The 14,399-nt window shown below is 43.6% G+C and overlaps 1 protein-coding gene across 1 annotated transcript in view; it reads left to right on the forward strand.

Annotated features, from left to right (window-relative positions):
• Nucleotides 1-5,788: 5,788 nt before the first annotated feature.
• TSPAN18 (tetraspanin 18) overlaps nt 5,789-14,399 on the forward strand; it is a 192,730-nt gene continuing 184,119 nt past the window's right edge. The window contains exon 1 of the mRNA XM_088057289.1: nt 5,789-5,928. The gene's annotated coding sequence lies outside the window, so the exon portion shown is untranslated. The remainder of the gene's footprint in view (nt 5,929-14,399) is intronic.

The raw sequence follows: 14,399 nt of genomic DNA on the forward strand, positions 1-14,399 counted from the left end.
TATCTCTGCCTATGACTTGTGCATTGAAGTGTTTTCCCCTTGCTTCCTCTCCACCCCTTTCTGCTTTACATGCAGATCACTCAGTGTTCATTCAAAGTATCAAAAGGTCTGAGACACATATGTGAGATCAGTGTGGACTGAAAAAATCCTGCCCGGCAGGGGGAGGTGACAATTTTTCTGGGCTGTATTTTAAAGTAAACCTTGTCTTGTTTTATGAAGTAGGTCTCTTTTGAGCTGAGCTTGACTGAGTGGTAGTTCTTGAATTACTTGCTATCTCCTAAGCTAAGTATTTGAAGATGTTGCTTCAAATCTGCGCAGTCTGCACTGTTTGAAGTCATAAGCCTTGGGGACTAATTCTGATAAAATACAAGCTTGCTGATATGCCCAAAGTGCATACAGCTCTTGCAAGCTCAAGTCTATCATTTTTCCTACTCTCCTTCAGTAGGTTTCCTTAGCCCCTGCCCTGCCACTGTGAGAAGGAAGAAAGCTAGATGGTAATTTTTTGTAGTTTATGTCACCACATGCTGGCCTTGATTGAAAAGCTCTTCAGAAGTAGATAGATCAAATATATAAATCTTCTTGCTTTTCTCAGCTAAGCAGCTGAGAAGTGAATATGAGCTAGGTCTCAAAATTCCTTCAGATCCTGCACCATATTGGTGCACCTGGACATTTGAAATGGCTTAGAAGAACCTGAGGCAGTGTGCTCATGAATTTTATCACTCTTGCTTTAGGAAGTAATAAGCATGACCTAAGTCCTCATACACGTTTGAAGAAACAGAATGAAGTTTGCAGAGAAGGTACTGGGATGCTACCAGCAAACACTGGTGGCAACTGGTCTAAGTCAAGATTTCAGGAGCCCTGACCAGATGAGTGCAGAGCAAGAGGGGCTTTAAATGGATCCTGGAGCCACAGCAGGCTGCAGTGACCTGTCTCACCGGTGAGTATGACTTGTTCCTTTAGGCTGCCCCGGGCTTTGCTTGAGGACAGCTTGATTCTTGGTCATATGGAGTCTCCCCTTCCTGGCTGGTTTCCCAGAGCACCCTGCTTTAATCGGGTGGTATTTCTTTCCCAGGACTCCACGATTCAGAGGGCTACACTTCCTGGCAAAACTGCCAACCCTGACCAGATGGCTCCTGGGTGGGGAAGGGCGCTGCTGGTTTCCATTCAGCCTGCTGTGGAGCTGGGAAGAGAAAGGACAATTGCTTGTCCCCAGCTCGGGTCCCCAGCTGCCCGAGCTCTGTGGAAACCACTTGCCTTTGACCACTGGAGGGAGGTGTTCCACCAAGAAAACCCAGCCCGGGCTGGTCCCAAGGGAATGAGAAGATGGCACTGATCGCTTCCTTCTGCTCCCAGTTATTCCTGGCGGCAGGGTAGCTAAATTAACTTGTAATTACAAATGTATTCTCCTCCTAAACGATTTGTTCTATATGCTTGGCATTTCTTCGGATAATTTTCCCTTCTATTTCTTGGAGAAGCACACAGTTGGATATTTTGTTGCATGTCTTCCACTACTGTGAGAGTTGTTTCCTTCTTGTGTTGCTGCTCTACCTAGCTCGGGAAGTTAAGCATGAGGACATTCCCATGCTTCTTGTCCCCATTTTTTTCCTGTTTCCCTCCATCCTCAGTTCCTTTGAGTTGACAGTCTGCAGGGAAGGAGAGAGCATTGAACACTTATAAATTTGATCTAAAAAAGATTCCAGGAAGAAAGTCCTCTGACCTTCAGAGATTAAGAAATCTGCTGTTGCTCCTTGGGCCAGGCTCCCAGCTCCTCTCCAGAGGTGAAGGTTTGCTGCTGGAACTAGAAATCAGACTAGAAGTCTGAGCCTAGCACTCAGACTCCTTGGGAGCTGCAGTGTTTGTCTAGCAAAGCCCACAGCGCCAGCCTCTGCAGAAGCTCAGCACATGGAAGCATTTTGTGCATAGCCAATAAGCGGCTCTGTAGCTGTCCCAGGCCAATAATTAATATTGCAAGAGCAGAGTTGTGACCACCCTGTGGCCTGAAGCAAGGCCCCTAGTAATGAACTGGTGATGTTTCTTGTTCTGTGTGATCATGAAGCACTCACGAGCTGCTAAAATTCTTTCCATGAGGTGTTTTTTTCTTCTGGAGAGGGAAGAGGAATTGCATTAGTTAGAGTGGCTATGGGTAAGTGTATAGGTTGCAATGCATCTTGTTTTCTGTATGGCACATACTCAAATTTAACATGTGGCAGCTGTTCTTTTCCCTATAATTCTCCCATGTGTGGTGGTGTGGCTGGTCCCTGCCAGCTTTGTTCAGGATTTAGGCTGAATGTGGTAGACTTCAGAAAAGCCTGGTTTCTGGCTGCCAAAGGACAGACTGCAAGTGGTGGTGTCAGACTGTGTGACATTGTTGTGGAAAGTGAGGAGCAGGCAGCCACAGGGGCTCGCTGCTGAAAAGCCAAAGGACCCTGGGATTGCCACAAATGCTACCACTCAATGCCATAAATGGAGAACATAGCCTCAATTATTCATGGGCTGGCTCTATCCCATTAGCCTCTGAGACTCTGCCCTAGCCTTGGCCTTTTATTACTTATAAACCTCAGTGAGCAGCCAGGATTTCTGAATGAGATCTTAAACCAGGTTGATACTAAAAGCTTGTCAGAATAAAAATCTACTAGCATGGAAGTCTTCAAACACTTGTAAACTGGCAAAAGGCCCTTAGCAAAAAATGTGCAATTAGTGAACCAAAGCTATTAGTAAAACATTGCTAGTAAACCTACTAAGTGTGCTTTAGACATTATAAACAATTTCTAGCAGGTGTGTGCTGGCAGAGTTTGTGCAAGTTTTTTGCCTTGTAGCAGGAATCTTCTCTGCCAAATATGGGAAATTACCTTCTCCTTAGTAAATTCTGTAACCCTGGCCACGAATTCTTTCTTCTCACAGGTATAAATTGTCTGGTTTCTCTCCTCTAAGGTCCTAATAATACAATTGACTGGGGTTTGCGTGCTGGTTTGGCTTTTGTGGGGAGGGTTTAGGGGAATACTGGATGCTGTGTACCTGGAGAAAAGATATTCTCAGCTCTCCAGGCAAAAATATTACTTCCATCTAAAATAGGGGCTTAAGAGAAGGATTATGCTCCAAGTGGTATATAGATGCTTATGAGCTATGGGATCTGAGGGGGAAAATCCTCCTTTAGGCCCCAAGGATGGTATTTTCATGTATTCAGTTACATTTCTCTCTGGTATCTGCTTTCCTATAACTCTCTCACTGATGAGTGGCATCATGGAGTAGTTCCTGTCCTCAACAGTCCAGAGTTTAGGAGAAAGTATGGAAACCTACTTCTGTAACTACAGCAGGCCCTATCTGCAGGAAACAAGAGAGCATTTTCCTTCCCGCCTGTAAGGTCCAGGTGTTAGTAACTCCCATTCCTTTACAATGGTTCTTTGAAAAATGGCAGCAGCTCAGGGATTATCCTGATATTGCTATTTGTTCTGGGTGTTTAGGAACTATACTGACATCAGACCTAGGCCTCCTGCAGGACCCCAGATCCTCACTGTGTCACCAGAATGCCAGACCTTTTCCATCATGTGTCTCTGGCCAGTGATATCTGCTATTCATAACTTTAAATCTTCTCCATGTTGTCTCTTCTTGTCCGAACAATTTTCCTGGAGGTCGTAGGTCTGCAGTTCTTCTGAAATGTCTGCCACCATCAGGTCACCAGCTCCAAAGCAACAGCTGTGACAGTGCAGGAGATCACAGGATTGTGCACCAGACTAACCCGTTCCTTCTTTTTGCCCTCCTTAGAGTTACAGACTGGACATATGGAAGTTCTTCAGAGACAGCAAGAATCCCAGAGCATGTGATCATCTGAATGGCTTACCCAGCGTGCTTCCTGGGTATTTTCTGCATAGCACTTCTGGAAACTATTTAGGGTTTACTAGAGTGGAAATGTGAGGTCCTGTCGTGTTATAGTACAGGCATGTGCTTTGTGCACTGAACTTGCAAAATGATGTCAGAATAGTATAACTCATGCAGTGATGTCTGCAGACAGCCTGGAACAATAACCCAGCACAGTGCAGACCTTTAATTTTGGCAGAGGTTTTTTCATTATACTCTTAAGTATTCAAAAAGAAGTTGTTCTTTTAATATGATATTGTAATTAACTCCGGTAAGCACTGATTGGGAATTCTTTTGGCAAAACCATTTTTCCCTAGAGGGTGTAAGTTCCTATAAAACAAAGTGTGTTTTTGTTGGTTTTTTTTTTCCTTCTGCATAAACAGACTAAAAATAATTGAGTAACTACTGATTGAGGTATTTCTTCTGCTTTCTCAGTGGTTACCTCATAGTAAACATTATGTAAAAGACTTGGAATTGAACAAAATAGGATTATAAAGCTATATTCTAAACTTGTGACCTATAACCAGGGTGTATTGGTCTTCTGAGGTGGGATAGATTCAGGAATGTTTGCCAACCCTTTTAGTGAAGGATTTTTGCTAGTATTCAATCTAATCCCCATTCTTCCCCACTCCTCAGTGCTACTTGAGGCTGTTTCCTCTCATTCTGTCATTTTTCACTTGGGCAAAGAGCCTGACACCTGAGCACTTTGTATTTTGGAGAGGCTTCTCTAGACCGCTCTGGGCAAGTCTTCAGAGCTGCAGAACAAGGCAGGGCAGAGCAGAAGTGGGGTGGGCTCCATGTGATGTATGAGAGAAGCCACCTGGAGAAATCAATGGATGCCTTTCCTCAAAACCAGTTCATTCCCAGTCACCTGGGAGCTGAGTACAGTTTTGCACAGGATTTGACTTCAGTGCCTGTATGACAGCAGGTGTGTCACTGGTGTCACCTCGGTGGAAGCTAATGTGTCTCCTTGCATGCTGTGAGGCTGGGGAGAGACTGGTGGCAAAACTGAAATGATGCAGCCACTGCTCCTGTTGTGTGTGGTTTGGTGGGGTTTTTTGAAGTTTAGTTTTTGGTTTTTATTTTTGTCTTAAGTGGAAATATGTGAGTACCAGGTCTCTATGAACCTGTGGAAGTGATTCTACTGGAAGGTGGGCTGAGGCGGTGTGGGAGCCTCTGGAAGGTGAGATGTACTCATGGGAAGAAACTGCCAGAGGAGGAGGGGGAGGCCTTGGCGCATGGTCTGGAGGTGAGGGAGGTGTCTGGGACAGAGAGTGGTGGTGTGGTGTTTGGCATGACAAGGCAAGGACAGGAATGGCCCCCACAGAGCAGTGCCCTGCCCTGAGGAGCTAGCTAGTATGGCCAGGTAGATTGGTTTGCCGAGCAATTGCCAAACTGTGGTCTGGCCATGAAGGGCAGCAGGACGAGTTGCAGCCAGCCATGGGGGCAGTGCAGGAAAAAAATTTCTCTGGAAGAGTTGTTCTCGGGAGACTGGGACTTACAAGACAGCTAGGGCAGCAGGTGGCTGTATTTCAGCTGAAGTTTACCACACTGGTTTTTGCCAGCAGTGTGAGATGAACGAGCAGAACTTCCGTGCCTGAGCGTGAGCACTCCAGTGCAGGGCTGCTCTTGTGGAAGTTGTCAGCAGGGAATGCAGAAACCACAGCACCTTTATCCTTAAGCGACTCCATTGCCTTTCCCATTAACTTCAGGATCAGTTTGAAACCAATTGTTTATAAAACAATCTGAGAGGTTGCCAGAGTTGCCTTTTGAGTAGTTCCAAGTATTGGCAGTCTGTCTATTTCTTTATACACTCTCACCACAGATGTTATGAAAACAGTCTCCTGCCTCCTGTAACACCGAGATTGAACATTCTTTCTCACGCTTGCTGGCTCTTCCTGGAGTCCCCAGCAATTCCTGCTTTGGCTAATGAATACCAAAACTTGATGAGAAAGTTTGGCTGCAGAATGCTGTGGGGTCCAGGCTCTTGGCTGCGAGGAATCTCCTCACACTGGCGAGCTGTAAGCAGAAGTGGGAAGATGTCCTACCAGGGACCAAGGCTCCAGAGCAGAGGTATGTCTGGGATTTGGGAACCCTCTCTTGTTTTCTCTTAGATTTCCCTCAGTATCCCTGTGGTCATTAGTGAAGAGCACTTGCACTTTGTTAGAGTAGGGAAGCTGGTTACACCAGCTTTTATGTGATGAGAAGATGCAAAGAGCACATCACAGTTCCGATGGCTATCATAAAATAAAGTTGGCAATTTCATGCCTGGCTATAGTGAAAGCTAATTAGCTCAAGTCTTTCTCATCTGAGCAAGGCAACAGCAGGATTATATTGTCTTCCTATTAGGCAATAGTCTTGCCTGACATGAAATGAGATGTCTGGCGATTCTCATAATTGCATACAGCTATTTATTTTTTACCACAGCTTGACTGTCTCACTCTAATAGGCAGCAAAATGGTAATGAGATCTTCTCCTCTTCTCTTGAATTCCTCACAAGCTATGCTGAGGATTCCTGTGCTCCAGTAGCAAATGGGAGGGTAAAGCAGCAGTAGAGGAGAAAGCAGACTCTTTGTCTCTACCCTGAAATCAGCTTGGTGGGAAAGGGTAGCCTGCTAGCTTCTGACTTAATGATGGAATCTCCTGAGTAACTGTTTCATGCTCAACCCTTTATTGTCCCAGACTAAGAGAACTTCTGTCATATCCTCCTGTTATTGCCAGCAGGACCTTATAAGAGTTTTGCTAACTGTTGTTTGCAGGAAGAGGACTACAGCAGCCCATGTAATTGGTTTATAATATGCAGAGATGTTTCCTGTAAGGATAAAAGCTGAGGACCAGAAGGTTGAGAGTGTGGCATATTTCAGGATACTGGAAGGCTTACAGCTACTGTTGTCAGATTCCATCAGTAAAGGAAAGCCTGCCTCACTGACAGTGGAAGATTATGATCTGTGCAAGGACAAATTAAAGTTTATTAAAAGTGTAAAACTCACTTGTTTATAGCAGACTGATTGGTAGCAGAAGCAGAGAATGTCTCGATAGTGTGGTTGGGGGATTAGGAGGAGTATGTTTCATAGAATTATCATAGAGTATTTTAGATTGGTGGTCCACTACCTCCAATCCCTTTCAGTGAGCAGGGACATCTTCATCCAGATCACGTTGCTCAAAGCCCCATCCAACCTGGCCTAGAATGTTTCTAGTAAAGGTATATCTACCACCCTGCTGGCCAACCTGTTCCAGTGTTTCAACACTAGAATTGTAAAAATGTTTTTTCCTTACATGTGATCTGAATCTACCCTCATTCAGTTTAAAGCCATTACTCCTGTTCTATTGCAAAGGGCTCTAGTAGAAGGTTTGTCCCCATTTTTCTCATAAGAGCCAGTGTTTGTGGTGTTGAGGCTAAGGCTGCCCAGACAGCAGGGCTGCTATCAGATGTGCCAAGGGGACCAGCCTGACATGCTGCATCAGGTTCGGGTTATCCAGAATTTTTAAGTGCATAGTGTACAGTAATGAATATAAAGTGTGAATGAAATTCTAACAGCCCTAGGGTTTTTTCTGCAGTTACTTACAAGTACAGTGAGGGCTGGAACTAGAAATTCTGAAGCTGGTGTTTGCCCTTTACTCAGGAATAAATGAAGGCTGGTGTTGGTAGAATTCTTTGGCTTCAGTAACGTCTTGCTCATTGGAATAAAATGAGACATGAGTTAGGAATGAAGGGTGAATAGCTATACTAGAAGGTTCTAGTTTAGGAAAACTTCTGGCACTGGAAATTCTTATTAATACATGGCTAAACTTGTTAGGTGTGAGATGGAGCAGATTTGAGAACACCTCTTACTGCTGCATTCTGAAAAACTAACACTGGAAAAAGAAACAATGATTGTGTGGTGAGATGAGTTGAGAAGGTCAACCTGTTGACTGGCTTAGGTTTAGACAGTAAATAAACTGTAAATAAAACATTCTGGTGCCAGTTGGGCAGAAGGTTCTAGAAGAGTCTTTGTGATCTTAGCACCCATGGCACAGCAGTGCTCCAGGACTGTGCCTGGAAAGCCAGCAGCTGTGCTCAGCCTGCTACCAGTACTTTGTTGCTTGGTCAGGGAGAAGTTCAGGCTGATTCCTTCCTAAGCCTAGGCTTTATCACAGCGTGGTGTTAGTGGAGTACCTGCAAACTACAGGATCCTCCTGAACATAGTTCTGTCTACAATCCATGGAAGTCTTTTGTTATAAAAATGACTCACATTCTCCTCATTTTTCTTGCAAACTCTGATGCTACACCTTAACTGCTGAGACCTTATGTCATCTAAATAATGCCCTTGAATGTTGCTGTTTTCCTGTTCTATTGCAAGCTTTGAGGGCATGATAAGAACTAGTCATGGCCTGTACTTCTTTTCCAAAAGTCTAACCCCAGCTATACATCCAGTGTTCAAAAGAGTTTGGTGTTGCAAGCTCAAATAAATCACAAGTCTGGGGGCCCTATCTGCCTGCTTGTACAACTTTCTGGGATTCGTGAACAAAAAGAGCTTCAGTTACTTCCTATTCATAATCCTAATTTTAGCTGAAGGCTGTGAGGCACTGTTTTCCTCGAAGTAATCATGGCTTGGGAGGAGCTTTCTGGCATGCTAGCTTGGGAGGAGCTTTCTGGCATGCTAACACTTTTGGAGACCTGCATGTAGGAGTCCAGCTGAAACTCTTTGATGCTTATATTTTGAACAAGAATTATAAATCCAGCCTGAACCCTGGAATTCACTTAGCTCTGCAGAAGGTCTCTGTGCAAGTTCAGCCGGGTGTTTGTCACAACAGCCTCATCATGTTTGCAAGCTCTCTGGCATTGCAGTAAAAACTGTTTATTGCAACCTCCCAGTGCTGGTCTTAACAGTAGTCTGCTGAAGTCTGGAGGTCTCAGAGAAGGGGTAATTTCTATGATGTTACTGATGGCTGCCCATTAAAATGAGTTTATGAATACAAGTTAGTGTGGAGCAACTTTATTCCTAACTCCAGCATTTAGAGAGAACACAGAGTTAGTTGTAAGGCTGCTTTGAATTTTGGCACAGGTGACAGAACTGCTTGGTGTCTTTCCACCAGAGAGGCAGCCAGGATTTGGGCTGGGACTAAGATATTTATCATTCTGTTCTGCCTTCCCTTGCCTACAGGGTGAGAATGAGGACTGGTTCCAAGAAGGGCCATGGATTTAGCCTTAGGTGAGGCTAGGCTTAGGAAGCATTCAGGAGAGCTTGGGGACTAAAAAGGGTTTTGTGGATTTATTCAGGGTTTGTAGTTTGAAAAGAGAGGTTGGTGAAGGTTTTGGTAAAGGCATGAGTCTTGATGTGGCAAGTGGTTGCTGGACTGGATTTAAAACTAAGACCAGGAAAAAAAAGTTTGGCCTGGTCTAAGGCTTTATTTCAGCCACAAACTGATCTGATCTTGATGTGGAAATCTCACCCCAGAAGCTTATATGGGGAGATGACTCTGCAGAGTCATCAGCTGATGGTCTTGTCACCATTATCCTACAGTTTCAAGTTGAAACTCTTTTTCTATGAGTCACACAACATATCAGAGGGCTGATTCTACTCCTTGGAAATCAAGAGTCAAGTTATGTAATAAATCAGAAATATTTGATCCTGCCTAACTCCAATTATACAATTATATTTAATTTCAGTTTTCTGTCATCTGAAATGTCATTGCATTGTCCATTAGCAGTTTTTCTCCTTTCAGTACTTTTTTTCCCTCCCTCAACTCCCACTGTTCTAACCCTTTTTAAACTAGGGACCTGAGGAAAAAGGAGTGTGAAGGCATGTTTTTAATGGGATAAAGTATCCCATTTTATCCCATATTTAGTTGCAGAACTAGCAGCTTGAAACATTTTGATCTCTTAAAAATCCAGGGAGTGGGACTCATTGGCAGAAATTTATCTTTTCTCGTTCTTTGAAGGTTTCCAGCTCCATTAGGCCTTGGAATGGACTTTGAAGGCCCTTGAGCAAGTTGCTTTGATATGAAAAGGGCTAAAGTTCCTGTGATCTGTGTGTATGAGGAATTCTTTCTTGGAAGCAGTTCCTCAGACTCATGTTGCAGAAAGCCTTGTCATCTTAGTGCACTTTCCAAAATGCTCTGAGGGGGTATGTTTTGTTTAAGGGAAAGAGGAGGCAGAGAAGGAAGTTTCCCTTTTGCTTGCCAAGGTAAGAGGCAAACTTCTTCTGGAGCTATTGCCATCCCTTGTTACCCTCAGGGGCTTCTTCACTTGCTATTACCAGAGAGTTTATGAACTTTCTCAATGGCTCATTTCAAACTAAAGTGTCCATGTTCCTTCTAGAGCCTGCTGCTTACCAGCTCCATCCCAAATTCATGGGCATGGGAGGGATTCTCAGAGCTTCTAACTTTTAGCTGTAAGCTCTCAGCATACTGCATTAAATGCTGCCACCAGCTTCAGTCAGGGAATGCAGGGTGCCTCTCAGCGAGAGAAGATGAGGAGCTGGTTTAATTGGGACATTCAAAGATGTGGACTTAATTAGGCAATTTTCTTCACCTTGCCTGGGGACAGGAGGAATCACTGCAAGTAGCCAGTGGAAAGGTTTATGAGAACAGTTAAATATCTGCTGCATCTTCTTGTTCTTTCCCATGCAGGCTGGAGCTCCTCAAACTACTTTCAACTGATGTCAGGATTTTTTATCATTTACAAGTGGTTCTCCCATCACCCTTTCAGCAGCTTTGTTCTACTTGGCTATTTCCCCACTGGGACTGTGCATTCTCCATCTGTGATCCATAGGGGAGAGCAGCAAACCACTGTTTGGGTCAGATACTTCATCTAAGGATGAGGTGATTCCCAAACTCTTCTCATCCCAGAAAAACTCTGGTTATATCATCTTCCAAAGAGATAAAGAGGTTTGCTTTCCTTTGTGATTTCCACTTTCTGGCAAAAATCTGTGATTGCTTTTTTGTTTAAAAGAAGCTATAGGTTTTTATTCATGTTGAAATGCCTACAGATTTTTCAGTGAAAATTAATAAAATCTGGAATTAAAAGAACAAAGGGGATGTGCACTTTTTGTGCATATTTGTTCTATTTTTCAGTAAATGAAAAATCTTTAAAAAAAATCTGTTACACATTGCTTTTTGTGTCTAGAAAAAACAATTTCTTGTCTAGCCCCTGTGTGTATGTAAAACACCTTGCCCTTTCCCCTCTCTAATTTTAAGATTTATAGCCTTCCTTTCCAACTGCTAGGCTTTCCTCCACTGAAGAAAAATAAAAACAGCAATAAATTTCCAAATTCAGTTGCCAAAACTAATCCATCATTTGAACATTGGCACCAGCTCTGATAAGATATGGACCTGCATCATTCAGCCTATTCCATGAATTTTTGTTTAGTTACTGCTCTTACTCCGCTGGGAAAAAAAGTTCTGCTGAAGCCAAAAAATGGGTGGGTATTTTCCATCTAACAATTCCATATGTTACCTGCTGGGCCCCCATGTGACAGAGTTGTGGCTATTTGGGAGTACTGTTCTGTTGTTCTGTATTTAGTTCCAGTCTCAGTACTGGGTATATAAAATTGAAATGTGTTTCTCCTTTCTGCTCCCTTTTCATTTATAGCTTTATAAAAATCCCTAGCCAATATCCCAAGTCCCACTAAATCTTTAGCTGTCTTTTAAACCAAATACATAAACCTTGGTAATAAATAAAATAACACATTTATATAAAAACTATCTCATTCTCCTAATAGATCTCCCTAAATTAACATATGTCATCCGTGATATATTAGTACATACATCTGTATTCCTGATTTTATGTAATATCTTCTCAGGAATTTTAAAGATAAAAGTCTCCAAGTATATCAAACTTATTTTTCCTAAATCTCTCTATGAAACATAGAAGTATAACTTTGATTTTTAGAAGAATTGTATGAGCATGAAAATTATGTCCCACAGTAACCCTCTTGCTGTATTTAATTTATTTTTTTTTTTGTTTGTTTGCTAAAAACATTTAGCTTCCTTATTTCTTATCTGACATTACCTGACACGGTATTCACTCTTCAGCAACCATCTGTCTTGGCACACTTTGGATTTAGCTAAGTGAGGAGACATTTTCTTTCATGCTCAGAATGTTTCTGTGAAAATTGGTAAGCCAATCCAGTGGTAGTGGGCAGAGAGGCAGAAGTAGAGGCAAGAAAGGAAGGAGCCATAAAATTCAAAGAACCTTCTTTCAAAGCCAAGTGCTCCCCAAAGCACACTTCATCTCTCTAAGGTTGGGAACACACCTGGGGTGCCTAAATTGGCATCCTAGTCACAGCTGAAAACCTAATCTGAGCCAGGAGGTGAGCCCTTCAGTGGCTGCTGAAGGGAGGCTCAGACTATAGATCAGAGCCATTACCGCAGGGCATTGGTCTCTCCCTGCCCCTTCTCCGTGGAAGCTGAGCATGGGTGACTCCCTTAAACTCGACACACACCATTACCCTGCCCTTTGGTTAATCTCAGACTTGGCTTGTTCTTTCAAGTTTCAGCTCTTGAGTAAGATCTGGAATGTCTCTTAGGCTATACTTGTGGCAAACATATGTTGGGGTGTAGACCACATGTGTGGTGGTGATGGGGTGAAAAAAATAGTATGTGGAAACTTCTCTCTCTCCCCTCCACCCTCTTTGTCACCAATCCATTTCCATGGTTTAACATTTGTGATCTGAAGAATCTGTTCCACAGGCCCTATTTCTGGCTCACTCTGCAAGTTATTCCATTTAACAGGCCTTGCCAAAAGTGGTTGATGATAGCATGAGGGAGAAGTCTAATGGCTTTCAGCTACACAGTTCACATGAAACCCCTGCTACAGAGCTGACATTAAGTGAAATTACTGCTGAACTAGAACCTTCTCATGTCATTCAGTGGAACCTGTTCTTTCTGAGGTGTGACATCCTTCCCCGTGGCAGTGCATGCCATTAAACTGTTGAAGGTCTGCAGATCTTCCTGATTTACAGGATTATCTGGCAAATGTTTTTGCTTTGCTGAATGTACTAGAGATGTGCTCTTTCCACTTCACTGAACTAACTAGATCTTAGGCTTCTAGTTTGGAGGTTTTCTTGTTGGTTTTTTTTTTTTTTTTTTTTGCACTGGTAGCTTGGATCTAGGAACCTCGGGTAAAACATCACTCATATTGTCTGTGATACCTAACATGAGGTGAAAAAGACTATTTCCAGCAGCATCAAAAAATTATTGTAAGGAGACTCCAGAATTTCTTGAGGAAAGCAGGCTGTTGGCAATGCTGTGATGTTGGAAATCTGCTTAGAAGGTCATGAGAATTCATTGCTGGGAAGAAGAAAGGTAGGAATGGGGACAAGGTGACATAAGCACTGCCAATGCCTCATGCCCCTGGCTCCTGAAAGCTTAGATGCTCCTGTTGGAACTCCAAGGGGCAACCCTATGACCAAGGAGAGCAATTCTGCTGCTCTGGTAGGATGTAGATCTAATCTTCTCACTGCTGACCCATGAAAGGGCAGAAAATTGGAGTTTTTCTTCTGAGATCCTTACCAGACTGCAATTCTGATTAGTTGTGGCTGGGCAAGAATGCCAGGCTTCATTAGAAATTTCATCCTTTTGAAATTCCCCAGGAGCCAAGCAAGGATAAAAAGAGCATCTACTGACCAGGGACAATAATGAACATGTAGGCTGCTGGCATGCAGAGTGAGGTACATCCTGGTGCTGCTCCCTAATATTCTCCTTTAACAGCCCACAGGCATCCTGGGGAAGGAAATACAGCAGACCAAAGGCCAGGGAACAGACAAAACAGGAAAGGTACAAGCATTCAAGACCCCTCGCAAATGAATCTGATGTATTAAAATGTATCCCACCTTCAGTCAGAAGCTTTATCAGGTGCCCTCCTGACCCTTTGTCCTTCTGTCTCTCTGCTTCAAGCCTGTTGCCTAGCTGGGAGTTCTGACTTGGCATTAGTAACCATCTTATTTTATCAAAATTGCTTGTTGTTGACTAGATCGTTTTCTCATGTCCCTTCAATTTGAGCTAGCTGAATATTGCTTGCTCTCCAGTAACTATTTCTTTTTCTGCTGTCAGTAGGTATGTGAATGGAGGAGTCTGCCTTCTTTCTGTCATTTCTCTAACTCCTTCCAAGCAGCTGGAATTTATTTTAATAAAGTTCATTTCAATGGAGCCTGGAGCCATAATACATGAGGCTGTGATCTCAGACAGGCTCATAAATTAAGCAGGGTCAGCTCTGGTCGCTGCATGCATAGGAGACCTCCAAGGACACCCTGTGTGCTGCTCAGGCTGTGCCAAGGATGCAGCGACTGCCAGACTGTGCCTGCCCAGGAGGCTGTCTCCTTTGGCATGCTGTCCCTGGCCACTGCCAAATGCTTCAGAGGGAGATACACGATCCCTGCGTTGGGTGAGTTATTCTTAACCGATCTTAAGATCCTCCTAGACCTTTGTGGCATGAAACTGCTGGTCTGCTGTCTCACGTGTGCAAGGGTAGCTGGGGGCACTGGGCTCACACAGTGCCTGGGCCACGTGCTGACAGTCATACAAAAGGTGCTCCTGCAGGCTGCTCTGCCACCAGCCCCATC

The sequence above is a fragment of the Pseudopodoces humilis genome, chromosome 7 (assembly GCF_049639895.1).
Source record: "Pseudopodoces humilis isolate 2021_Gansu_Grassland_sample_001 chromosome 7, ASM4963989v1, whole genome shotgun sequence".
Taxonomy (NCBI): domain Eukaryota; kingdom Metazoa; phylum Chordata; class Aves; order Passeriformes; family Paridae; genus Pseudopodoces; species Pseudopodoces humilis.